Here is a 27526-nt window from a genome sequence, read left to right on the forward strand (position 1 = left end):
TGGCCTACGAAAAGTCACTTCTAGGTAGACAGAGAACCACACTGATTCTTTTGTACTTTGCAAAACAAGACATTTTTTAAGACAGAAATCTGAGTGGTATCCATAGTACACTGATAATTTGTCTACACCAGTGCTTTAAATGAGGAGAGTGCTTTTAAAGTAAATCTCCCAATCTTCTTCTCCTCTTTCTGTGGTTTGGATTGCACCACCTTGCAGCCTTAACATATGTGGACAGGATTATTTTCAGATTAAAATATCTAGACAACATATTCCTGCAGTGCACCTCACATTCTTCAGCCACTGAGGGGAGTTCAGTCCAGTTGGCCAGACTGGAGTTAGTCTAAAGAAGGACTACTGGAACATTTATACTGTGGGTGTCAGGTACCCAGTTTCAACTACTTAACTGAGCAAATCAACTTCTACTGCACAACACAATTTACTACTGCAGACATAGCCAGGGATATTATTTCCTGTCCATCATGGCCATCTCAATGCATTCTCCTTTTCAGAGTTAAAACTCCATTGATCACAAGTCTGTTAAGGGAATATTCCTCTGTAAAAGCATCCAAACTATTGCTATACTATACCACAAGTAGCATTATGTAACCCAAGAGTTTGGCAGACAGATTTGTAAGCTAAGCCTTGTCCTCAGTTGCTGTGTCATAACTCCCGTTGAAAAGCATTCGATATATCATTTTGGCATACTGTTTTCTTCATAAAACTAAAATTATATTTAAAACACTATTATAATGACATTTGTGAACTATTTAAAATGCAATAACATGAAAAAAAAAAAAAAAAACAACAACAACAGTATAGTTACAATCTATGTAGGCTTTAAGATATATAGAATCACAGAATCACAGAATCGCAGAATCACAGAATCACAGAACGGCTTGGGTTGGAAGGGACTTTAAAAATCACCTAGTTCCAACCCTCTTGCCATGGGCATGGATGCCACTCACTAGATCAGGTTGCTCAGGTCTCCATCCAACCTGGCCTTGACCTCTTCAGGATTGGGGCATCCACAACTTCTCTGGACAAACTGTTCCAGTGCCTCACCACCTTTTGTGTGAAGAATTTCCTCCTAACCTTTAATCCAAATCTCCCCTCTTTTAGTTTAAAGCCATTACCCCTTGTCCTGTCACTGTGTGCCCAAGCAAAAAGTGGCTCTACACCTTTTTCATAAGTCCACTTTAAGTATTGAAAAGCTGCAATAAGGTCACCTCAGAGCCATCTCTTCTTCAGGCTGAACATCCCAAGCTCTCACAGTCTTTCTTCATAAGAGCTGCTCCAGCCCTCTGATAATCTTCACGGCCCTCTTCTGGACCCACTCTAAAAGATCCACATCCTTCTTGAGCTGGGGTCCCCAGATCTGGACACAGTACTCCAAGTGAGGCCTCACAAGGGCAGAGTAGAGGGTGACAATCACCTCCCTCGACCTGCTGGTCACACCTCTTTTGATGCAGCCCAGGATGCAGTTGGCCTTCTGGGCTGCAAGCATTCACTGCTGGCTCATGTCAAGCTTTTCATCCACTAGAACCCCCAAGTCCTTCGCAGGGCTGCTCTCAATGGGTTCTTCTCCCACTCTGTCCTCATGTGTGGGATTGCCCCATCACAGTTGCAGCACCTTGCACTTAGATATATTTACCTGAAACTGGGCAAAAATTAAAATAAGAAGGAAAATGTCATTAGAATTCTGTGCACTAACTTGCTTCCTGAACTGGAGAACATACTGAAGTTCATGCTGTTATAATGTTTACAGGCTTTTCTGTAAAACTCAGTAGCATCTGCTCAGTGCTTATAAGGATTTTCAGATCTGTGCTCTGCCATATAAATGATATATCATCAACTTTATCTTTAATAACACTTTTTCCTTTTTTTTTTTTTCTTTCACACGGGATCTATATATAACTTTATTATGGATACATATAATCTCACATACATATAGAATGATAATTGTGCAAAACAGTAGTGATATTTATGCAAAAAATGTTAAAAAAATACACAGTGTGTGTTACAAAAGTAATTACAAATCAATGCCATATTTATCCCACCTCAAGGATTACAAAATTTAAATGAAATAGTATCTGACAAAATTGTGAATATTTTTATGTCATTTCTATACAAGTTATAAATGGCAGCTACATTTTAAAATAGCATTGTGTATCTCAGACTTCTCTTGGACAGTTTCAAATCTTAATTTACTTAAAATTGGACAAACTACACATGTAGCAGGCAAAATCATGGCCTTTCACTGCTGTAACAGCTAGCTTCAGTACTTTGTGTCCATTTTTGTTTATTAATATTACACTGATTTAAACCAGGAGCATATCTCACTGCTCATTCCACATGTACACATGTGAGATGAATTGCTTGAGCAAACTAACCTTATTATTTTATTAGGGAAGGGAGATTTGTGTGAAATCTTCAAGATTTCTACAACTATTGCCTTACTTGGTTTTCAAAGTTGCTGAAAACAAACAAACAAACAAACAAACAAAAGCCTGAGAGTATGACTCCTAATTTATTGAGCATGCTTATTTTGATGCTGTTTATCACACACTTACCCATGTTTTTGAATTATTATGTGCAGACATAAATCACTATGTAACCGTGTACATCTACAGCTAAATAATTAAATGCAGCTGAGCCTTCAGCAAACCTTTTTGTTAAGGTTGATTCTACATATGGAAAATAAAAATAAAATAAAATAAAATAAAATAAAATAAAATAAAATAAAAAGATAAAATAAAATAAAATGAAATAAAATAAAATAAAATAAAAACTTATTTTGCTAACTGAAGAGATATTCTGACAAGTAGTTATACTAAAAATACCCATGATTGTTAAAATTATAATATGTAAGTGAAACAAAGTTTTATCTTTATTCTTTTCAGATCAAGAGTATTTCACGCTTAATACCACCTTCCAGAAATGCATTGAATTTTATTTATCCATCTCTAAAGTACATAAAATCAAGCTAGATATATAGAATTGGAGAGACTTTGAACTAAAAAGAATTTCATTCAAAACAGGAAAAACTGAGTAAGATTTCACAGAAAAAGTCTAGTGTCAGAACCAGGAAAAGAGATGGACCTGAAACCCTACGTCTTTTACAGAAATGACAAGAGCTTATTAAAGAAGTCTTGAAACAAATACTACTATATTTTAGGGTGGTAGAATATCTCTCACAAGAAAGTGAGACCTTTGATAACAGAACCTCCAAATTACTAAACAATTCTGTCTACTCATCTCCTGAGGCCCCATTTGAAAACAGAAAATTCTGCACGCCCAGCACTCTCAGTTTGAAGAATTGCAAAACAGAAATAAAGGAATCTGTCATTAAGTTTATAACGTGATTCAGTAATAAGATTCACAATTCTAGCAACTAAATTGTGCAAAGGATGGGCATTCGCTTGAACCGGCTGGATTTATGACAATTTATATCAGTTATCTTCACTACATATGGTTGTATTTTGGTTAGATTGAGAAAGGATTTATTTTTTATTTTTTTCCAGTACAGGAGAATGATAAATTTAGGGCAAATAATACATATCTATTGTTTTTGCTTAGTTTAATGCAGCATTCCCATCACCATTTTGGATTCATTCATACTTGATGAATGCATTTATTTGATAGATAGGCACATGGCAGAAAAGACAGGTAGATGGATGAATGAATGGATGTGTTCATACATATGTGCGTTTTCATAAAGAAAAGCCTGAGACAGGTATTGCTTATGCATATGCATTTGTTACTCATGCAAGCAGATATTATCTAAGAATGATATTCAACTCATTAAATAGGGTTCTGCCAAAAAGTGTAGGTCCTTTGAAAAATAACCACTACTTCTGTGCTGATTTTAGTGCTTTTATTTTTAATGCCGTGTTTAGTTTTTGAAGATGTGTGATTATATGTGAAAATGCACTTTTTGCTGAGATTTTAAGTAGCATATTCTTGTTGATTTTCTATATATTTCAGAAAAAAACCCTAATCATTTTTATGAATAAATAATTCATAATAATAAACAAATATTTAATCCAAACTGACATGGCTTTTCTCTTTAGGAAGAATGCCAGTATTTGGTATTATGCATGTGTTATAAATATTTTTATAAATGTTCTCAATTTTTACCAACTTTTACATATCAGAATTCCAGACTTAGGTCTGAAAAAGCTTCAGTGCATTGATCTTACCTTTCCCCCTTTTATGTATTATGTATTATAGATATAAAATCCATCATCATAGACGATGGTAGTTCTTTGTAAGTTAAGTACTTTATTGAAACTGTCAGCCTGTTCAGGAATAAGTTATAGTTTATTTTGACTTCAGATTCTAGTAAACAGACATCAGGCAACTCATAAGTTGAAATAATTTTTATGCTTCTTTTAGCTCTTCCTGTCTTACACTTCCATCTACAACTGCTGAAACTTTAACATGCTGTAAAGGAAAGGACGTATATTTCTGAAGGAGCACGGACCATTAATATTACTATGTACTTCAGATCCGTATGTTGGGTTTTTAGCACTTTGGTGACTACTTCATTTTTTTTTTTCTTTTGAAATCTGAAACCTAAAATTTAACAGAAATATCAGGACTCTGACTTTCTCCCTTCCATAAATGTAATGCTCAACTATTAAAAAAAAAAAAAAAAATGCATATTCGTGAGGTTACCACATCTTAAGCATTTGTCAATTTCCTATAGGTTTATTGTCCTCTAAACTCCTATAAACTGTAAAATCATAGACTGATAAAATAAGTTTGTTTGGCAGAAACCTCCAGAAATCACTTGGTTCAACCCCAAGTCTCAAAGCTGACCCTGGGCTTAAAGATCTAATATTGAAATGATTTATATTTCTTGGTATTATTTAGTATTTCAATATACGTATGTTCACAATGTGCATTGCTATGTTGTGTTTTATAATACTCATTATAAACTAATTACAAAAAGAAGATATCATTTCTCCCTATGACTGCGTAATGTTTGATCAGCATTCATATGAATAAATAAGGAAAGATGGTACAAGGTGATATCATGCCTACTTAGCTTTTTAGAAAATTCATAACTTGTCATGTCTTTAAAACTAAGAGGAACATCACTGTGCAGAAAAGTAAGTCAATTACTATCCATTTGCAAGCAGTGCATTGATTTCCTAGGGATTTTCCACAGTACTCTTTTCACTACATTCTAATTACATGTATAATTCTTATCACTCTCGTCTTTGCACATCAAAGACATTTGTAGATTTTTTCTCATTCAATTGCTATTTAAAGAAGCTGCAGTTAGTAAATCCACTTCTTCAGGTAGGGAACAAATAGATTAGGTAAAACAGATAATTAGTCCATGTGGAATAATTGCCGGAGGTGACTTATTGAGGCTTAACATATGTCCACATCTTAAGAGAAGGTTCAGCATTGAGGTAACTTCCAGAGTGCCAAGGTGAAATGTGGCAGATATTCAAGGAATCTGTTTCATGATAGTCCCCTTGGCAACAGAGACTGAAACCTTAGGTATTGGTAACACCCGGGGAGCTTGGTGTGCTAACTCTAAGTGATATAGCGTGGAGGGTGGAGCAGAGTGAAGACACTGCAGCCAGGCTCTGTGCTATCACTGATATATTGTGGAACTGGTAGATTGCATGGCCAGCCCTGTGTCTAACTGATAACCAAATTACATCCTCTGGGTGAACCTTGCTTATTATAATCTCATTATAATACCAAAACACATCTCCATTCCAAAGGCTATCCACCTCCAAGGTACAACAACCTCTCACTGGGCATACAATATGAATTTCTCCGAGCCTATAGACACGTATGACTTCAGTCACTCAAGCTCCACCTAAAAGTAAGAAAATAGTATAAAAATCGCTCAAGAGAGGAAAATGTCGGGGAAGACACACCACAAACAAGTTGAAAGGACATTCCTAAGTTTTGGGATCAGTCGATGGGCTGAACCTATGGGCTCACTCCCATAGGGAAGCCTACTGGGTGAGATTCCAACTTTCTGTTATACCAAGTGCTTCCCTGGGAAACCTAACAAAATCTATAGAGTTGTTTCTTCATAAGTGAACAGATGTGTAGTTGATTGTGTTTATCATATTTTTGGTATTTGCATGTGCTTTGAAGGCAGTGTATTTAAGACCAGCAATCCAAAATAACCTGTACTGCTGTTGCTTCAATAATCTACACCAGTCATTTACTACACTGACAGTGTATTGCACTATTTGTGAATCTGTGATCATGATTAATGCAACTGTACTTACAGTGTTAATTTGTGCTATTTGTGCATCCTTGATAATGATAATTTAATATAATTTAATATATTGAATGTGACCAGACTTACAGTGCCAAATTGGACATCACTCAGAATTTAAGTCCAGCCACCCCCAGCCCCTCTGATATATGAGGACAAGCTGGAATGCAAGGGGGTTTAGGTCCTGCCAAACTTCCTTACCCTTTAATGCAACAGTCCAAATTGCTCTTATGTCTGTGGTTCAGCTGGGTGCAAAACCACAATTTTTAAAAATCACTAATAAGCATGGACATTTACAAATGTCCCATCTTTCTTCCCAGGATCTGAAGTTACTGGTCACTACTATCAAAACAGACAAACACATTTCCTCTTTTTAAGTCCTTTGAGCACTTCAAAAGCCAGAGTATAGAGAACTATAAGGACAAGGAAGAAGCCAGGTACACTGCCTATGAGTAAAGGAAGAAAATTGTGTGAATCAGCAGAGCATAGGAGATTTTGTTTGTTTATTTTTTAGCATGTTAGAAGGTATTGGTTTCAAATTGAGTAAATTCTTTTTAGTTCATGGATCGTTGACTGGGTAGATTGTAACAGCTCCTTTGGAGCCATTATGGTATATCATTTCAATCCAGCCATTGAAAGTAAGTATTCAGCCTCTCTGTTTAAACTCCACACAGAATAACATTGAAATCATCACACTGTGTGCTCAGCATACTGTTTTTAAACCTTTACCTAAAAGTTATTTATTTATTTTCATTATCAAAAGCGGTAAGGTCATGTTGTAAATAAACTGTTAAATATGCTTTGAAATAAAAAATAATGGCATGAGTGAAAAAAAAAATCTAGAAGTTAACCAAAAATCATACAGAAACCCTTTAAAATTATTATTTAAATTAAAAAAAAAAAAAAAAAAAAAAGGTTTAACAACCAAAGTAAAAACATCTTAGACTAGAGCACTTTGCTAAGTTACATTGGTATGGAGTTGGTTGTCGTCAGCATGCTGATCATGTCATAGCTCTGACCTGTTTGCTAAATCTGCAAATAAAGTCATGATCAGATTCAACAGAAGAAGCTTAAACTACATGAGAGAGGCCTCAGAGTTGATGAGCATTTGGGAAATCTTAGGAAAGGAACTGAACCATGCAAAGCAATTCCATCTTTGCCTTTTAGGTGTAGTAGATGCATCACCAGTTTTCAAGGTGAACAAAACTGGACAAAAATAGTTGTTAATGCTGAAAGCCAGATGCTTTTCTTGTGTCAAGATCAGTGGAGCAATAGCTGTTTACACACACTGAAAAGACAGTTCCTTAGTTTCCTCTTTCATCTGAAGAAACTGACTAATTCATGTAATCTATATATTTCTATGCTATAAAATAAGCATTAACTAATATTAAATAGGATAAAATGACAATGAAGACTATGGAAGGTAACAAAATTCATTACTTTTGCAAATAACAATAAGTGCTGCAAAGGTTAACAGTTGACACAAATGATATATCTGCAATGCAAAAGACTTCAAAGGAAACTTTTAAATTCTTCTTCAGGAAGAAATAATACCCCAACAGTAAACAGTAAACTCAGATAACTCAGTCTAAACTAGGGAATTATTATGTGTAAAGTATATTGCATGTAATGATAAATTTCCCGTTTCAAACTTCTCTTCTAATCACCAATCTTAGGGAACCTTTCTGCAGTCCAACTCAGATCACAGTATAGCAAATTTCCATTTATGACAGACAATACAATTACAGTATAGAATTTAAATAAATACTTCTAAGTTTTACTGTATTCTATTTTAGGATTCCTTTATGGCAATTGAGTTTAAGTCCTTTTTTCCCTCTTGATGAAAATAAAAAGAAATAAAAGAAACCTTAATACTAGAACATAGGGTACTTATGTTCTGCACTATATGTCCTGATTTTTTGCAGCTGCAGGTAGATGCTGGTTTCTAACTGAAAAACGTTATCTGGTACCAAAAGACACTGTAAATTATGTTTTATAATGTGAATGAATGTTTTCTCGAAAATCTGACAGCAAATGATAGAAAGTGGTGTTGTCAATGAAGCCAAAATAAAAAGTTTTAGGAAAAAAAAATAGAATCATAGAGTCATAGAATTTATTGCCCTGGAGGGGATCCACAAGGATCATCAAATCCAACTCCTTGCTCCGCATAGAACTACCAAAAACAAAACAAAACAAACAAAAAAAAACCACCATATTTCTGAAAGCATTGACAAATGCTTCTTGAACTCGGGCAGGCTCAGTCCTGTGACTGCCCTGGGGAGCTTGTCCCAGTGTCTGACCACCTCTGGGTGCAGAACCTTTCCCTAACACCCAGCCTGACCCTCCCCTGTCCCAGCTCCATGCCGCTCCCTCGGGTCCTGTCACTGTCCCCAGAGAGCAGAGCTCAGCACCTGCCCCTCCACTCCCCTCCTGAGGGAGCTGCAGGCCGCCATGAGGCCTCACCTCAGCCTGCTCTGCTCTGGGCTGAAAAAACCAAATGACCTCAGCTGCTCCTCACGCGTATACTGCCCTTTAGCTACCTCCTCTTTCCATTTCCCATGAGAATTAGCCTTGTGGTGTGGTTCTAAACTGTTGTATTTACAAATGAATCATTTATTTTATTGATTAAAGAAAAACTCGTAATAGAACACAAGTTGAGGTATGAAAAAGCAACTAGAATATAAGGATTGTGATCTGTCTGCTTTCTGTCTTCCTCCTGAATTTCTATCCCTTGAAGCCTTTCAATGAACAAAGGTAACCTTATAAGACTCATATTCAAAAGGGTTAAAAGCATACAAAATGTTATGCCCTCGGGGAAAAAAAAAAAAAAAAAAAAAACAGTGCTTTTACTTCTGTAGAATTTAGAACAACATTATAAATGCCACTGCTACAGATACAACTTCCAATATTCCTTTGAGATTACTGCATCATTTCTGCTAGATCTTACAGCAGAAGCCCAGAGTCATTCATCATCTCTCAATATGACATATCTCTGACCAATAAGTCACTTAGCAAAATTTCCCAGCAGGTTGGTAGTATATGCAAAGAGAACAGCAAATCCCAAAGGGAGAGCAGATCCTTTTCTCCCTTCTCTGTTGTCTAAGGAGCATAGATTGCCTGGAAAACAGTTTTTAGGCACCTGTAATTAAATGTGAGATGAACTTCCACAAGCTTTAATGAGGAGTAATATTACTGCCCAGGCAGCAGAAGTTAGTGTGCTGCTCTATGTCCCAAATTATTTCATTAATATTAACCAAGGTTTCCAACTCTCCCCAGGCAACAATGTTGTAGCAGGGGAAACAAAACAAAACAAAACAAAACAAAAATTGTCAGGTAAGGGAAATAGGTCTTTCCCACAGTGAAAAGAGCTTTTCTTAATGTAGTTGGATATGAAATCCTTTTGTATAGATTTTAATATTAAAAGTGTGGTTTTCTTTTGTTGCTCACATTTTAAGAAGAAAAATAGTTCCATGTAACAAGAAAGCATTGATATTACAAACTTTGCATTACAGAGTATAAGGAATAAGAAAATCCTTTGTCATGCCTACCAAAGTACTCTGTTCAATGATAAATTAGTATAAATTAATTTCAAAAGTAAATTTGAATTTAAATAGAAATATATATAAAGAAGACAGCAAGTCCCATGAAGACCATTTTAAAGGGCAGGCAAGTGAGCTCTCAATGGCAATGGAAGACCATAACAGGTAAAGCAGCTGTGGAAGTTGTCCAACAAGGGACTGAGATATCCTTCAACGTGTGAATGCCCAAATATGCACTGATTCATGTCATCTTTTGAACTCTAATCTTTGCATGAAACAAAGTAGATCTGAAGAATCCCAGTAACTGATGAGAACAATTTTATATGCACACTTAAAAGTTGTTTCTTTCCTTTACCATCTTACCTAAAACACATGCATGTTTTTAGATAAAAGTATGACTGAAAATCCTTTTATTCATGAAAACAGTTAGTACTTTACTATTTTGAATCAACATATTTGAAATCATTGGTCACCAAACATCATATGTTTAATAAAAAGGCTCACTATGACAGCTGAAGTGTAGCTATACATAGCATATGGCTATAAGCAAAGTATATAGTATTTGCAAAGTGAATGTATGTATATATTGCCAAAATCTGAATATATTAGGATTATATTTGTTCCCTGCTAGTCACAGGGAACTAATTTTCTTCAGTATTTTCACTCTAATTGCTTCCACTATTTCAAAAGATTTCAGAAAGCTGCCTGGAGTTCCATATGTAAGGATGATTTTATTTTATTTTAATATTTTATTTTATTTTATTTTATTTTATTTTATTTTATTTTATTTTATTGTTTTGTTTTGTTTATTGTAGCATGGTTGCTTGCCTTGGAGGAATGTAGGATGTTTCTAAGCACACATTCCAAGCACAACTTAGAACAAGATCAGCTCCCACCAGTGTCTGGTGACAGTTCAAATATACATTAAAAACAGAATTAAAAAAAAATAAACAATTAAAAAAAAAAGATTTACAATAGACAGTTTTCTTATATCCTAATATAATTGATGATATTGTCAGAAATAAAAAACTGATGTATTTTTCCTGCAGTCATTTGGTTGCTTAATTTACTTAAAAGTTTGGCAATACTTTATAGAAATGGGTTGCAAACTATTCCACACTTCCACCCACAATTCCCATCTTCCAGGAAAATAAACTGGATTTGTGAAGGTGGCAGGGGAAAGATATGTTACCAAAAAGTTCCTCAGAATGGATTATCAGATGTGTTTTCTTATACTGTAATATATATATATATATATATGTTACTGTGGCATCATAGTATAAAACTAAAAAACTCTTGTCTAGAGCAGGAGGCTATGTAAATTTGCATCTCATCCATAGACTGTTCTATGTCATGAAATGTTGTCACTGTCTTCCACCATTGTGACTGTCTGTGGTGGGTTTACATGGCAAGGTTTTTTTTTGTTTTTGGGGGGGGGGGCATGGGGGCTCATAGCTTCTCCGAGAAGAATCCAGAAGTTGCCCCATTTTAGATAAGGGCCCCACCGCTGGTCAGAGCCAAGCGACGTTGTTTGTGACTCTGTGAGAGCATATTTAAGAAAGGAAAAAAAAGTACTGGGGAACAGCAGCTGGGAGAGAGAGAGAGGAGGGAGAAACAGCCTTGCAGACACCAAGGTTGGTGTAGAAGGGGGAGAGGTGCTCCAGGCATGGAACAGAAGTTCCCCTGCGGCCTGTGGTGAGGACCATGGTGGAGCAGGCTGTCCCCCTGCAGCCCATGGGTCCAACAGTGGAGCAGGGTTCCATGCTGAAGCCCATGGAGGAGACCACACTGGAGCAGGTGGACCTGCACTGAAGGAGGCTGTGGCCTGTGGAGGAACCCCACCGGTGCAGATTCTGGGCTGGATCTGGAGCCCGTGGAAAGGTGACCACGCAGGAGCAGGTGACCTGGCAGGATCTGATGCCCTTGGGGGACCCGTGTTGGAGCAGTTTGCTCCTGATGGTTGGACCCCATGGTATGGACCCATATCTGGAGCAGTTCTTGAAGAGCTGCATACTGTGGGAAGCCCACGCAGGATCAGTTCAGGAAGGACGGCATCCCGTGGGAGGGACCCCACGTTGGAGCAGGGGAAGAGAGTGACCGTGAGGGAGTGACGGAGACGAAGCGCTATAGACTGACCACAGCCCCCATTCCCCCATTCCCCTGCACCGCTCGGGGGGAGGAGGTAGAAGAGGGTGGATGGGGGGAAGGTGTTTTTGGTTTCTTTCCTTTGTTTCTCACTTCTCCAGCTTGTTAGTAATAGGCAATAAATCTTACTGTCTCCCTACTCTGAGTCTTGTTTGCCGATCACAATAATTGTTGAGTGATCTCCTCATCCTTATCTAAACTCTTGAGCCCTTTGCATCGTATTTTCTCCCCCCTTCCCTTTTGAGGAAGGGGAGTGAGAAAGCTGTTGTGGTGGATCTCAGCTGCCCACCCGAGTAAAACCACCACACTGTCTTCCATTGTTGTGAATCTCTGGCATTTTCTACTCCCCTCTGAACACCCTTTTACTTCCTTATCTTGTCCTAGCAACATTTTCATCTTTGCATTTCCCATTTGCTTTCCACGAGCTCACCAGCAGTTCACCATCCTTGCACAATTAATTTCTTATATCCTCCAATCTTGAGAGTTGAGGGGTATGTTTAAAAACCTTAGAAGATATATAATAAAACTATTTGCTAAAATACATACACATACACACTAGGAAGGATAAATGTATGAGTAATAAAGAATATATATATTAGCTCTAAACTATACATATAACTAACTTGGTCACTACAATGCAGTTGTAATGCCTGACCTCTAGGATCTTTCCTTAATATCTGAATCACCGGCTTTGAGTAAGGTCTGAAGACATGAAAAAGACATGAAGCAGAAAAAGCATCCAGAAGAAAACACTGTGCTGAGCTGGAACCCAACAGTAAGGAAAAAGGAAAATCCTCTATGTTCCATAGGGGACACATGCTTTCTCATTAGTTCCTCACAGTGGTAGCTCATTCTCCTCCCCACTTTTCTCCTAACAGAGAACCAACCAAACAAAATGTTAGGGCCATTCTTTCAAAGAGTCTCTCACCAGGGGACCAGGGACTGTCCTTTCCATATAAAACTCAGAGAGGCTCAGTATGATAAAACTTGCCCAGACTATGCTCTCTTTTTGTATTATTTTCTGCAAGGTGAAACAGTTTTGACTGGAAGGCATAAAAATGTTCCATCTGTAATCTCGTAGTTGGACTACTCTCTAGAGGGTTAACAAATAAAGGTTTGCTTGCATAATAAGGCTTCATCTAGGAAAATTCCTCTTTTTTCCACATCCTTTTATTCAGATTTTTCGGTCAAGTATTTTCTACTCTATGATTTAAACTAGCATCTTGTTTCATCCCACTAACTCATCATTCCATTCTAAACCTAAGATGAAACAGTCTCTACAACACCCTTAACAGCTTTAAATTTATTATTTATTATTAAACCACAAAATTATATTATTTATAGCTTTTTTTATAGTTTCTTGGGATGCATTTGTATGAAATGCTATTTAAAATAAAATTGTTTCACACTAAAGAGCAGTTCTTATTTATTTTTTAATAATTATTTGATCTTGCCTTGATTTATTGAGTCACCAAGGTATCTTATTCCTGCTGATTTAAGGGGTGCTATGAAATTAAAACTCATATAAAGTCAGATCCTCAGTTAATGCAATCGGCAAAGTTCCAGTGTAATTAATGGAGATCTGCCAATTCACAATATCTCTGTCCAAAAGTAGTTTTTAAAAATCTTTCTTCATCTATGCTTTAAATGACATTTAGATGGCAAATAATTTCCTTTAATCTACATTGCTTGTCACAAAATACGCTGTTTTTTGTTGTTGTTGTTTTGTTTGTTTGTTTGTTTGTTTGTTTTCATTTCATCTTACTTAGGTAGATCAGACTGGTTTCCTTCTAAAAGCCTTCCAGTTATACCTCTGATATAACACTACATTTTTGAAATGTTTTCACCGCTAACTCTGCAGGGAAATATAATAAATTTGAAACTCTACGTTTTGTAAGTTTTATGGAAATACTGTTGTCAAATCATAGTCACAGAGAATTTGCTTATTAATATAAAATTATAGTGATCATTCTCAAGCACTATAAGAATATCGAATCATATATACCTATGACAACCTAAATTTTTGAGTGACGAAATGACTTAGGTGCACGCAGACAGGCAGCTTGAAAATCACAGGGAGATCTGATTCATCAAGATTCTGAAAAATAACATAAATTGTGCATGCAAATGCAAATGCACACAAAAACATTATTGACAATATAAGGAAATATTTTAATTTGTTACAGTCAATTTTTCTTTATATTCAGTCTTAAAAAAACAGCTCAGAAAACTGAAATGGAATTTTTTTTGAGAGTACAGGCCATTTAATCTATCAAGGTGAAAACAATACAATGAAAAACAAACAAACAAACAAAAAAAACAACTGTGTGTATGAAAAACAAGGTAGGTACCATTTTACATTTTTCCTCTTTTTTTTTTTTTTTCCCCTACTGCTTTTTCTTTAAATATTGGCAGTAAGATTTTACTAGTATGAATAGAAGATCAGTAATCCCAGATAAGCAACCTCATCCAGTGATGTTAAGTACAGTTTCAAATCTTGATGAATTACATAGTTGCTTCAGCTGAGGTATGTAATGTCTCTTATTCACTTCAATATTAATTCTTCACCTTCTTCTCCACATTCTTACATTGTAAGAAAGTATTTTAATACTTAACAAAATTAAAAGAGCATTGTACTCTTTTGCTCTAGATATAATACTTGCCGTAGCCTGACATCAATGGGACTGCTATTTTTATCTTCTCTCTCTAGCATAAATGTCTACTTATTATTTACATTGCTGTTATTTTAGTACTGATTGTGAATCAAAAATATACAATTTACTTCAGATACAGAATACATGCATCCTATGAAGACAGTAGAAATTCTTCACAAATTGAGCAGGTTGCTTCCTGTCTAGCATTAGTTTCAAAGTTTTTATGATACTGAAGGACCACAGTCAAGTATAATGGAAATTAGGGTTCCAATTTCATATAAGGCAGGAAAGAAAATAGATTGCAAAATATATCTTCAGACTAACATTAGTACAATATTTGAAAGCTTTTTGCTTCATAGAAAGCATATTCCTACCTTGAATTGCTATTATTTGCACAATAGATGTGGAAATTGAATTTTAAAAAGGTTCTGACAATTTGCAGACACTTCTTTGGGGTTTTTCTCTTTCAGAAAAGATTATTTTTCAATTTAAAATGTTATCAATACTGCATTTTCAATTTTGTTCCTTTTGTGGAGAAGTTAGGATGCTGGTAATATTTTGGCACACTTTTTAAATTGGTTAATATTTTCCTCTGGTAAAAATCTCAAGAGGTCAGTTTTTCAAGTAGGAAACAAAAATAGGTAGCAGAAATATTCATGCAGCCAGTAGCTCTTATTGGTCTTTCAAATTCTGTGGGAAGAGAAAAATATTTTACCTTTTCATATTCTTTCTAGCATTTCAGTGCCTTTGAGAATTTTATTAAATTTAAGATTGTGGGCAATCCCAATGATAAAGAAACTGGGTGAACTGCTAACATGCTACATTTCAGGAACTAGCAGATATCAATGGTTGAGCTAGTCACCCCAGGGTCTTCTTATAGTAAAAGGGGAGAAATAGGTACTGCAGGCATGCACTTCATCTAATCAAAAGCAGAACTTTAAAATGGATATAAAATTTCCATTCACTATAGAAGACCCTGGGGTGACTAGCTCAGATGTTAACATCTAAGAGTAAATATCTAGGGCAGGATTCGGTTCAAGAATGAAACATTTATGTTTAGTTGTCTACATGAAAGCATGTACAGACACATGGGGTGTCAAGGCTTACATTTTAGACAATGCAGATCTAGTAAATGGGGTTCATGGAGCAAAGAGAGCAAGCTAAGCAGCAATCTGGTGTCTACATAGGACATACATATCAGAGTGAGCTGAACTGCTCTCCAGGATCTTTAGTTAAGTTATGTGACTACCCACTACCCCAGAGATACTTACATATGAATTTCTTTACTTCAATCATAATCTTGCATCTTGGAATAAGATTCCTTTACCTAAAGATGGATTTTTCATGCCTGTCCTTAGCAGCAACTGGAAACCAGGAAGGTACCCAACACCATCTCAAATAACATCAGATGTCTGTGTTTAGGCAAGCCCTTTGGGTCTTTCACTTAACCACATCATGGATCACTGTGTCTTATTGAGCTCCGTATATTGTTGGATCAGGACTGTAGTAAAGTACAATAATCCCGGTTCTGAAACCCAAATGTATGGCTTCCCTGCTGAGAAACCTGAGTCTCAGTGAGTCTAACCTGTATGTCTCACAACTGACCATTAGTATTATAGAAATGGTTTTCTAGATGCACCTTATTTTCAATGATATTTTTCTCAGTAAAATGTGGCTAAATTTCAGCTGTCTGCCTACAGAAGACTGAAAGAATGAATGAATAACTGTAAATTAGAGATGTGCAAGACAACCACTCTCACACACACACAAAAAAACAGCATATTAGTGTTTTGTTTTGTTTTGTTTTTTTTTCCTGATGCATATCATAGCATACTCTTTCCATATTTGAAGTGGGCTTATATCTCATCAAACAAATCTTATACATTGGCAAAGTTACTTAGAAACTTATGACTTAATAGCTTAAAACTAAGCATTCTGTATGACAGCATCTAAAAATGTGATCCACAAATTTCGTGTTTGTTTAGTTTACTGAATATACAGTTGTTAATCTCTAGAAAATATGGATGTGAAACAGTATTTCTTGCCCAGTTTTGCTTTCACCTGTTCTGATTTCCATGAAAAAATTTACTCTGTTTCAGTGTTCTTTACGAACAAAGGTGTAAGAAGCAGACTCTGCAGACATATCTGAGCTAACTTTAATTTAACCAAATCTAGCTAACAATTTGTATCAAGATAGGAGAGTAAAATGTAATTTTGAAGACTTTGTGGGACTCCAGTTAGGTTGTTAGGTAAATATGTCATGATGAGTTCTTTTCTATTACAGTAAGACAATATCTGGTACCTGAGCTAATAAAAAGCTAGCTCAAGACACATATACACAATATTTAGTCACACATTTAACTGGATCATCAATATACTTTTAACCATGCCCATTGAATTGCTCCACTTTGCATGAAGTAATTAATTAAATAATTCTTCAACATATAGAGAATGAGTACTAATATTTTTTTTATTTCTTTAGAACAGACAGCTGGCAGACAGAGGCATGGATCCCATCCCATATCTCAGGGGCAGGCTAGGCCCTTTGTGGACAAGGTAGAGGTAAACACCCATGTACTCAAAATTTAGCATCTCACTGTTTTGCATAAGCTTAGCAACATATAGTTAAGTGCCACAAAAACTCTCCCTTCTAGGGAAAAGAGAATAGCATATCAACCACTTATGTCTAGACAGCAGTGATGATTTTAAAGCTCTAAATAGACAGCAGTGATCATTCAAAAGCTCTAAATTTTGGATTTAGAAGCCAAGTTTGTACCACATAGGTACCTCCAATTCTCTTCCCAATTTCACTCTCTGGCTGTCTAGACTATTTAAAAAGTAAAATTTCTTGTTTATTCAATCTTCATCATATTAATAGATATTAGCATAATAGGTAATGAGTTCCATTCATCTCTGGTACAGCTGTAAGCTCAAAGCCATAAATGTGGCCCAAAGTAACCCCAACAATGACCACAGCCTGAAATCTCAAAACAATGATATCAAAAAGTAAGTGTCTACTAAGTCCTAATCAATCTTTGATTAAAGCAGAACATCTAAAGAGATACATGCGGGAGCAGCATTAATACAAAATTAGTTCAGTCAGATCAGTTATTTTGCAATGCATATAAAATCAATTCAATATGACCAGGCACTTAAATTATTACCAAAATATTTCTGAACCTGACAAAATATATCAAGTAAACAAAAAAGTCAATTATAATCTAAGAAGCAATTTAATGTTTATCATGTAAAGAAAATAAAATCATAAAGAGCAAAGGTCCATGGTCTTCTTTCAGTAATATCAGAATAAATCCTCAGCAGTACTAATTTTATGTGTGTGGTAACTGTATTACATTGATGATTACACTCTATTTTCTTACACCAGCAACCCAAGCAATGCTTCAATGTATACCAATTAGAGCACTGAAGAACTGGCACTTCCTCACAGGTTCTTTCTATGAATCCCCCCTTACAGTCTGGAAGATTGGCCTACTTCTAGAGGTTTGAGTCTGTCCACCCATGGGTCCAGAGATGACGTGGTCTGACCATGCATCCATTGCATCTTATCTCATTAGCTCCAACTCTCACAAATGGAGTACATCTTCAAAAAAGGTCATGGTGGAGATAGGAGACATGATGTTAAATTACATCTCCCATTGCTTTAGACAAAATATGATTTTTTATTTTTTAATTTTGTCCCTAAAATGAACAAGAATATACTTGAATGATAAATTCTCCAGTAGCTTTCCAGAGTTTAAATACAAAGGGTACATTGCCTTTCTCTCTTTCTCTCTTCAAGAAAATATGCTTTCAGATCAAAGAGTCTCAAGTTTCATTTTACAAGCCATTTGTACGTTAAACAACTGAGTGGTTACAGTTTTGCTTGTTTACTTGAGAGGAAAATTGTGAATCAAAAGAAAGCTTGTTCAGAAATTCCTTGGTGTTTGCTGTACAGTTATAATCCTCTGATAACAAGGAATAACAAAGCTAACTTTGACAAAATTTTAATTATAACAGCATTACAAAAAGATCCCACATATTTCACTAATGATTGTAATTGAAACTGTGTTTACTTTGCTGTCACTATTATTGCACTTTTAAATCCCAAGAAGCCACAGACATTTGGTTTGTGAAGATGTGGTTTAATACCAAAATAATAAATTTGGCTTTAGATGGATAATGTATGCTCAAAGAGCTTTACAAGCTCTAGTTTAGCACAGATAAAGTCTACAAGTAAAAATTAGCAGGCTCTATAAGCATCTCAATGCATGTTTGTAATGTGACCAGCTCTACCAATAGCTTATTTTAAAGACATGTTTGTAAAAGTGCCTCAATATGATAGCAGAGTGTATTATTTGTAATTTTATCATACAAATGTATGCTAGCAATACTTTTCATACAATTTTGTGCTCCTAAAAAACTCAGAAGCCAACTCCAGTACCATACTCAAGGCACCTGCAGGTAAAGACAATGCTATTTACCAAGGTGAATTAAGGTATTTTCTATTTGAGATAAAAATATACATAGAGAGCAATCGTGATTAAAAAATACATGTCCTATTTGCATTAGCTTTGAGAAGGTGGCATGTAACAACACACAAAAAAAGCAAAATGCAAAACTTTATGGGGTTTTTCTTCCCTAGTCTATTCTAGATTTGGTGTTTGGGGATTCAATTGCTGCTTCAACCTGTAGTTAATTCAGAAAGACTTGATGGAAAAAGTTTTATACCCAAGGGCTTTTTGTGGCTTGCTAAGTACCAAGTTATATCATAAAGGCTGGCTTTTAGAAAATGAAGAAGCTAATTACAAAATGGTGACTCCAAAACACTGTTAACCATAGTACTCAATGGAAAGGTGGTTTATAAGACCTCAAAATCATAGTTTCTAGAGGACTGAAAACCTACTCCTGCTCTCATCTTAAATAAGTATAAAAATTCTGCTGACAGTTAATGGGAATCTAATCAGGTCCTAAATCTTTTGCTTACAAGATTGGCTGGGTTCAAGAAACCCTTTTATAGAAGAGATAAGAGAGCAAAGAGATTTTCAGACTTCAAGGAGTTAAATACTAAATCTCTAAGAAAAGGCTGCCTTTAAGCACGGCATATTTTGTACTGGTTTGTTATGGGGACCAAATCTCTGGTAAATAAAATGGATATTTCTGAAAACCAAATGAGAGACAAATTTATGCATGGATGGAACTTGAAAAGCAAGGGAACTAGAGTTCTTTGTTCAGTAGCTTAGAGAGTTACCAGCACTCGTATAGTTCTCCTCACACTCTTTCATTCTCTCTTGCTTTCTTTTCAGTTGCTCCGGAAGAAAAAATCTTAAACAAAAATCCTTCTGTTCAGATATTCTAGATAGTAATTTGCATCTCTCACTTTTTTTTTTTTTTTTAATATTGTATTACAATCATTCTGGATTTTAAAGAAGCCAGTATACCAGAGAACATATGTTATGCAGTGCATCTAACTCAGTATTTCTTAAAATAGGGTGAAGTGTTTTGCTTTTTTTTTGTGTGTGTGTGTGTGTGTGTAGAAAAGCTTTCAAATGTTCAGTGTTTCCAGCTTTCTTAACTCTACAAAAAGCAACTCATGTATTTTAACATATTATTCTTGCAGAAGAGGTTTGATCTTAACACTCGTAAGGAAACTTCAAGCAAAAAAAGAAGTTAAGATGAGAAGAAGTAGTAGCAAGAATGCCTTGTAAGTGCAATGTGTTTCTTTTTTTCCTTATGACAAATTAAAAAAGAAGGTAGTATAAAACTGAAATGATTGCTGATGTGCTACCATAATAAGGAGTATTTCCTATAAATACACTTTAATTCTTGTACAATTTATTCATTTATAACATCTTAAATTTCTTGCAATTAATGTTTAAGAAATGTTATGCAGACTGGATTTTTACAAGGAAGAAGTACAAGCCCAATTTGGCATTAAATTAGTATTTTAGATGTTATTTGCCAATAAAGACATACTATGTCTTTCTGAGATACCATTTTTATTGCTTTCCCTCCATGTTTATTCTGCCTTTTGCACAGATAAATGCACATATGTACTTACCAAGTTTATTCATCAGGTCACAGGTTCTAGCTTTTCTTGATGTATTAGTAGGAAGTGTAACGGTTTAGTGTCGAGAAGTGAAGAAAATTACAGATATATATGTATATGTAATAGATAGATAGATAGATAGAGATATATAATAGATAACTATTTTACAAATTCTATATTATCACTGAAAATTTCCCTCACCTACCTTAGCCAATGTCAGTAGAAATTCATAAATACAATTTCATCAAAAGCTAACTGAAAAAGTCCTACATGGGTTATGTCACTAATATCAGTTGCTTCTAATCAGCTATGCTTACATTCGCACTTCATCATTCCTTCCACTGCATGACACTCCTGTTACCACTTCAGACTTTTTTTCTAGTCATAACGATGTTATTCACTGTGGTTTGTTTTCATATCAATTTGTTTGTTTTCTGCTACTAATAGCAAGTGTGTTACCATTCTTATTTCATATTTCTCCTTGAAAAACAATTTTTTTTTCTTTACCATGACTATCAGGGCCAGTATGAGGCTAGCATATACAATAGCAAGTAGTAAGCAATGTCTCATTATATTTTTCTTCATAAAGGTTTTAAAAAATATTCATATGTACTGAAACTCAGGTTCTGGTCCTTCAAGTCAAGGTCAGTTTAAAGCAAAACCAGGCTTTATTATATTAATTTATTCTTATGTTTCCTTTGTTAATCACAGCAATGTTCCTGCTGCTCATGAAATTAGTATTTTATTAAAACAAAAATACTGAGATTCTCTCCAGGGACATTTTAAAGTAAAGATCTCCTGTCTCACTACAATTTGAAATATATTGATCAATCTCTTAAATATAGCAATGGTAGCCAGTTGTTGATTTAATCTATTTCTAAATACATTAACTTTTGGAGATGCTTATTTGTGAATTGCCCTCAGAGCTGAAACTTTACAAAGCTTCTCAAAGACAGGCACTTGATCAACTGATATTAAACTCTTCATCAGTGAGGCAAAATTTGCATAGATTTGATTCCTTATGCTCAAGGAAAGCTAAATATTTCCTGAATATTGAACAACACATGTTTCAGATGAGAGCATTTATGTCACTCCTAATGAATTTGCCATTAAATTAAATCTGTAATGGAACAGAATATGAGCTATACTACCAAACCAATGTGAAAGGGGCCCAGAAAACAAAGAAAAAGAGTATGAAGACGGGAGACTGACATATTTGATAAACTGAATGACCAATTTTCAATTTATACTGCTTACAATATTTTGTGGCAGTAATAGAAAATAATAAAATAGGAAGTGCAAATATAGTACAAATCAGTGAAAATTTTGTAGTTGCATTCCATACTCTTAAACTTCAGGAACTGTGCTAGTGAAATGTATTGGACTATTTGCTTAATCAAAGAAATGGAACTTAGCTTATAATACACACAGTTCTGGCAGTGTGGACGCTCCAGCAGGTTCAAAAACAAAACAAAACAAAACAAAACAAAACAAAACAAAGAAATGCTGAGGAAAATAAAAAAGAAAAAGAAAAAGTATATTTTCTTAATGTATATACTGTATATATCAAATACACTGTCATCCAAGAAACCATCACCAGCTGATATATATGACAAAGTACTTTGAGAATGATGTTCCTCTACAAAAAGTAGTTCAAGGATGTATAAAAAGTACTAAGTACTATTTCAGAGGCATTAATTTAATATAGCATCCCCTGGCCTTGATAGAGTTTTGCAGTGTCTTGTCTAGTAGGGTAATTCGGAAATAATATTACAAAAGTAGAGTTGCATTATAGACAATAGAAACAATAAGAAAGCTCAGAATGTTCTGTTTTTTAGTTAAAGATGTTGAGTTCATAAGCATTTTCCATTTCCACTCTTCCCTTCTGACACACAACAGATAACTGACTGTTCATCTTCTGCAACCACGAGGGAAGAATATCAGACTACAAAAGAAATATCAATAACTGTATTTTGACTTCATAACACATCTTTCAAAACCACTTTCAGTGTTGAAGATGGATAGCCATATAGGCACAATGTAGAGTGAAGGGTGCAAGTTAGCGAAGTTTATGAAGTAAGGAGATACCCAGTCACACAGGCAGCTCACAAGCCCGTTATCTCTGCCATATCAATGAGAAAAACTGTTTGCCAAGCTGAAGCTTTATCAGTCATGAAAGATGTCTTCTCCATCACTGCAATGCTCCTAGCTCCACACCATGCATAACAGGCATATCCAAGAAGTGAGCACACAGGACATACAGTGCAAATATCGATGAAAAATGCCCATTATAATGACCATTAAAATCTCCTGTTGTTTAGAACAGCACTGTGAGATTGTGAGACTAAATATAGATGCTGTTCTCACTCCTTCCCTAGCAACTTCCCCTGTTCATGCTTCTTCAGAAAAGAACTTGTGAAACCAAGCAATAATAATACAGGAGAGCTCTATAAGAACATAACTGACTAATGAAGCAAAATTTTTAGCAGCTGAACATTTAGAATGTGAAATTAAAACACCAATATAGAGAAAAAGGAAGAAAAGTTTCTGTTCTTTCTGAACCTGAGAAGCTGTTTACTATAGAGATTTGTTTGCTTAACCTACTAAGTGACTCATTGCAGCAGAGAACTGAGCCCTTCACCTTAAACCATCTGCAGTGTAATAGAGTGTATGAATTAAAATCTGGTTGCTGTGATCCAATGATATTTTCTATATAGTGGCAATACATAGGATAGATTTTGAAAGAGAAAGAATTTTAAAATAGCTGAAATTCTCATGTCACAAAGTCTCTACATAAAAGAAATTTACCGAATACCCTAAAAGCTGAAGAGATAAAGCTTATTCAAGCATTGCCTGCAAAATATATATGCGTATATATACAAGAAGGTAAGGCAAACTCAAGTCTTAATCCTAATTGTGTGTTCTAAAGAAACAATGAAGAAATTTCCATTTTTTTAGACAGCATGTCCATTTGCAAAAACAAACAAACAAACAAACAAAAAAACAAAAACAACAAATGAACCAAAAGGGAAGTTTAATTTTAAGCTGATGATTTTTTTTTTTTGATTTCTATACTGTTTGCAGGAATTATACACTCATACAGAAAAAAAAATATTCAGCATACAAACATATTCATTACAAGGAAACACTTAAAAATCTTATTTTGCTTGTCAAAAATGTACAGCGTATGATCCTTCATATTTAAAATTCTTGTTTAATATAATTATTGCATAATTCTCTATTAGTACTGTTTTTCTTCTTTTCTCAGAATAGAAACACTGTGCTGATGTTTTATCTCTATATATTTTCTATTTAACATAAGCATCATGTAGTAAGATTGTATCAAGAAAGCCTTATTTCCACAGTAAATATTCCTTCTTTAAAATTATTTCCATATTCAGATATTGATTGCTTTCCCCAAATTTGTCATTTTTTTGCAGATACTTAACCTGTTTGTTCTACTTCATTCTAATATGCTTTTCGTGTATTATCACTGTTAATTTCATCACAACCCATGAGTTTTCGCCCTTCAGCTTTTCTGATTCTCTCCCCTACCCCACCTGGGGAGAGCGAGGAAGTAGCTGTGTGGAACTTAGCTGCCTCCTGGGGTTAAATCAAAATATACAGAAAATTTGATCCAAAATCTTAAAATGTAAAAAGAATAAATTCAGAACACATTTTAATTTTAAGAAAGGACACACAACTTTAAGAAAGGATTTGTGGCAACCTTTGCATTTCAGTGAAGACCTCAAATTTTCCTGAAATGTAAATTTGATATAATTGTAAAGGAGTTCAGCTAACAGAAGAATTATTCATGATTTATGGACAGATCTATGTAGATAACATACTTGCTTATATGAAAACGAACAGAAAAAAATGTAGACAATAATAATTCCACTATATTTACTTAATCATCTATAACACCTAAATTTTCAGAAAATAATTTTCTACCCTTGAGAATATAAATTATTCTTGCAGTAATACCACAATCAGAAATTGAACTATCCCAGGAAAAAAGTCAGAAGATTGTTTCCCTAGATATCTCAAACATCCTCCTAATCTTCCACACCTGTTCAACTGAAAATAACCTTTGATTTCATTGTCTAAGATTGTGTAAAATAGATCAATAATTTAAATTAAAAGGTTTACCTCATGTCTGGATTATCTGATCTGATCTTACTGAGATAGGCTTTGCTGATGGAAGACACAGATTCACTGAACAGCCCTTGGAGACCTGGACAGATACACAATCAAAACAAAGGTAGTTAATGGACTAATAAACCAAAAGGTTTTAGTGGTATTAACAGCAGATATCCACACTGCAGCCCATTGTGGTGGTTCCACACTGATGGACAGCTAAACTCCACCATGCTGCTGTCTCACTCCCACTCCTCAGCAGAGTTGTGAAAATATGATGGGAGAACAGGGTGAGAAAATATGATGAAAAGAAAGCTAATGGGTTGACATAAGGACAGGGAGATCCCTCCCAGTTACCATCATGGGCAAAACAGACTCAGAATGGGGAGGGAGATTAATATAATTTATTACCTGCTGCTACAGACTACAGTAGTGAGAACTAAAAGCAAACTAAAAACACCTTCCCCCCCATTCAACATCTCCTACCTCCTCTCAAGTGTCACAGAGGAATGGGGAATGGTAACTGTGTTCAGTCCGTAATACTTCATCTCTGTAGCTCCTTCATGTTTTCTCTCTTTCCCTGCTCCACCATGGGGTCCCACCCAGGGGATGTGGTCCTTAGTAATCTGATCCAAAGTGGGCTTCCCACAAATTGCAGTTCTTCAAGAACTGTTCCTATATGGGACTATAACACAGGGTGCAGTCCTTCAGGAATGGACTGCTCCAGCATGGGACCTCCACAGGCCGCAGTTCCTGACAGACTTCCAGCTACACAGGGGGCGCCTCTCCACAGGCTGCAATTCTGGCCTGGCATCTGCCTCTTCGGGGGCTCTCCATGGGCTGCGACCTCCTTCAGGCCACATTCACCTACACCACTGCAGGCTCCTCCACCTTCTGCAGCGTGGAGTTCTGCTCTGCTGTGGTACCCCATGGTCTGCAGGGGGACAGCCTACTCCACCATGGGCCTTTACACAGGCAAACCTGTGCTCCAGTGCCTGGAGCACTTCCTGCCCTTTTTTTTCACCGACGTTGATGTCTGCAGGGTTGTTTCTCTTTCATCTTCTCACTCCTCTCTCCCAGCTGCTGTTGCACAGCAGCTTTTTTCCTTTCTTAAATATCATCTTGCAGAGGTGAAACCAGTGCCACTTAGTGGCTTGGATCTGGCCTGCGATGGGTCCCTTTTGGAGCCAGCTGGAGCTGGCTCCTATCTAACATGGGGCAGCTTCTGGGCTCTGCTCACAGTGTATCCTGTGAGAGGGACCCCATGCTGGAGCAGATCAAAAGTGTAAGGACGAAAGAGCAGTTAACAGGAACTGTTATGATCTTACCACAACCTCCATTCCCCATTCCCCTTCAGGGACTGAAGAAGCTGAGGAGGTAGAAGAGTAGTGAACAAAGGAATGAAGTTGAGATAGCATTGGGGGAAAGGTGTTTTTAATTTTGTCTTTGTTTCTCACTATTCTACCTTATTTTTCATTGGCAGTAAATAAAATTAATCTTCCTGAAGTTGTCTGTTTTGCCCACAACAGTAATTAGTGAGCAATCTCCCTGTTTCTATCTTGACCCATGGGCTTCTTCATTCTAATTTTCTCCCCCCTGGCCCGTTGAGGACACAGAGTGAGAGAGCAGCTTGGTTGGGGTCTGGCAACCAATCCAGGTTAACCCACCGTAACTACACAGCCAACAGAAGCTGTGAACAACTGACACAGACTCTAAGTCAGTTGTTTGTAGCTATGGCAATAACAGGAACACTTTGGAATTATATTGTGATGACAGTGACATGCCACAGACCCACAGAATGCCTAATGGACAGTGATGCTTAAAGGTAAATACTAGGGTTTTCTGTGATGCATGATCTCTCAGTTTGGATTAAAGACTGATTACCCACATCTGGCGTCTATCCTGAAAAACCTCCCATCAATCATAACCTTCAACCTCCCTAGGTAGTCATCAAGGTACTTGGTAAATTTCTTGCTGATATCTCAACAAAATCATTTTGTTGCAAACTAAATGCATTACTTTTTGTTCTACCATTGGTAGACATGAAGTATATTTAGTCAACCCCCTTTTCCTTACATTTTATTTAATATTTCAAGCCCAATATCACCATGCTCCCTCAGTTTCTTCTTTCTCTTTATGATTTTCTTTCACAACCCTAACCATTTGTATAGACGTCCTCTAAACTCTCTCCTAATTATGTCTTTTTTTTTCTCTTCCTTTTTTTTTTTTTTTTTAAGTCCAGTGCCCAATCCTGGAGGTGTTATGCCAGATGTCTCCTATGCCAAACAAAGCATCACAATTACCTTTTACGTAATCACTGATTAATGAAGCAGAGGTTGTATGGATAGGTAATATGCTTTATTAGCCCAATGAAGATAATTTAGATTATCACAGCTGCAACATTACCACTATACACTGTAGATTTTTCCCCTATAAAGAGATTCTTCCTGATTTATTTGGGCAGAAGCATAAATTATGCTACTGGTTTTAAGTTTACATTCCACTGAAACACCTCATTATCTGCCATAATGCTGCCTCTCCAGTTAGCCCTCACTTTTTATTTTACCATTGTATTGTGCATTTTTCTCTTTGTATTGTTTTTATGTTTCTGGCTTTTGCAACTTTAAAAAAAAAAATATATCAGTCTTTTTACTTTTTTTTTTCCTTATATAGCTCCGCTACTCTTTCTTAATAATCCTTGTTTCTCTCTTTATGTTCAATCTTATTTATTTCTTTATTTACAGATCAT

At 35.7% G+C, this 27526-nt stretch overlaps 1 long non-coding RNA gene across 2 annotated transcripts; it reads right to left on the reverse strand.

Moving 5' to 3' along the window:
* Nucleotides 1-24355: 24355 nt before the first annotated feature.
* Nucleotides 24356-26729, reverse strand: LOC121068529. Of its 2 annotated transcripts, none has more exons than XR_005818934.1 (3): nt 26445-26729; nt 24790-24874; nt 24356-24398 (listed from the first exon to the last, which is right to left on the reverse strand). It is a non-coding gene; the product is annotated as an uncharacterized LOC121068529 (long non-coding RNA). The 2 variants fall into 2 exon arrangements; XR_005818935.1 differs by lacking the exon at nt 26445-26729 and adding an exon at nt 25264-25738.
* Between the last annotated feature and the right edge of the window lie 797 nt (nt 26730-27526).

Source organism: Cygnus olor, chromosome 3 (genome assembly GCF_009769625.2).
Source record: "Cygnus olor isolate bCygOlo1 chromosome 3, bCygOlo1.pri.v2, whole genome shotgun sequence".
NCBI lineage: Eukaryota > Metazoa > Chordata > Aves > Anseriformes > Anatidae > Cygnus > Cygnus olor.